Source organism: Grammomys surdaster, unplaced genomic scaffold (genome assembly GCF_004785775.1).
Source record: "Grammomys surdaster isolate TR1022 unplaced genomic scaffold, NIH_TR_1.0 103887, whole genome shotgun sequence".
Lineage (NCBI taxonomy): Eukaryota > Metazoa > Chordata > Mammalia > Rodentia > Muridae > Grammomys > Grammomys surdaster.
Genome location: NW_021609467.1, coordinates 196 through 1,334, shown reverse-complemented (window position 1 = coordinate 1,334; position 1,139 = coordinate 196). Strand labels below are relative to the sequence as shown.

General features: G+C 42.1%; 1 pseudogene; it reads left to right on the top strand.

Annotated features, from left to right (window-relative positions):
* The first annotated feature begins 439 nt into the window (after positions 1-439).
* LOC114635437 overlaps positions 440-1,139 on the top strand; it is an 890-nt pseudogene continuing 190 nt past the window's right edge.

Sequence of the window (1,139 nt, the reverse complement as noted above, 5' to 3'; positions counted from 1 at the left end):
GGGAGAGGAGAGGAGAGGAGAAACAAAATAGAAAACCAAAGCCTATCTTTTGCTTCTAAGGTCAATGCATCAAATGACCAAAAAGGTGTGTTAAGTTCCAGAAATTGTAATAACTCATCTGCTGGCTTCCTTCTAGATGGCAGTGTCTGACAGGGAATCAGAGCCTCTATTGTTACTGTGTTACTGCTCATCCTGCATTCTTCAAGGACAAAAATAAAGCAATTTTCAAGTATTTTTTCATAGAAACAACGTTCAGATAACTCTTCCTTAGGATTATACTTAGGAAGCAAAGGTTCAACACGCTGGCAGTGTGATTGGGGTGCGCATGCGTGTATTGATGGGCTCCGGAAGTCGCGTTTGAGCAGGCTGAAATAGTTCCCGGGATTTTCAGTGTTTTATGTGGTTTCGGTAAATCTGTAAAGGGATTTAACACAGAGTAATGTCTTCGGCCTCAGTAACACCTTATATATACACATCCCTAAATCTACTTAAGGAAGGCACTTTTGTCAATGTCTGTGGTGTTGTGAAGTTCTTTAAGCCTCCGTACTTAAGCAAAGGAACAGATTATTGTTCTGTTGTAACAATTGTGGACCAGACAAATGTGAAGTTAACGTGCATGCTCTTTAGTAGAAACTACAATGCCCTTCCAAGCATTTATAAAGTTGGAGACATTATTTGCATCCGTGGGCTGAAGATCCAAGCATATAAAAGTGAGCTTCAGGGAATCAGCAAGTTTGGTTTTGCATCTTTGGCGTTTGATGGCACCTTAGGGGCTCCTGTCGTACCTCACACTTTAAGCAAGAGCTTTACCTTCACTGCTCAGGACCACAGTATGGTAGAAGCCTTGCGGATTTGGGCATCCACACACATTTCAATTTCTTCCAACTTACTGCAGCTTTGTGATACTCAACCCATGCAGTATTATGACCTGACTTGTCAGCTTCTGGGAAAAGCAGAAGTGGATGGAGTGTCATTTCTCCTAAAGGTATGGGATGGCACCAGGATGAAGATTCCCTCTTGGAGAGTCTGCATACAAGGCATTGCTTTTGAAGGTGACTTAAGTCACATTCTGCGGCTACAGAATCTGGTGACAGACATTGTCGTTTATGATAATCATGTCCAAGTGGCAAAATCCCTAA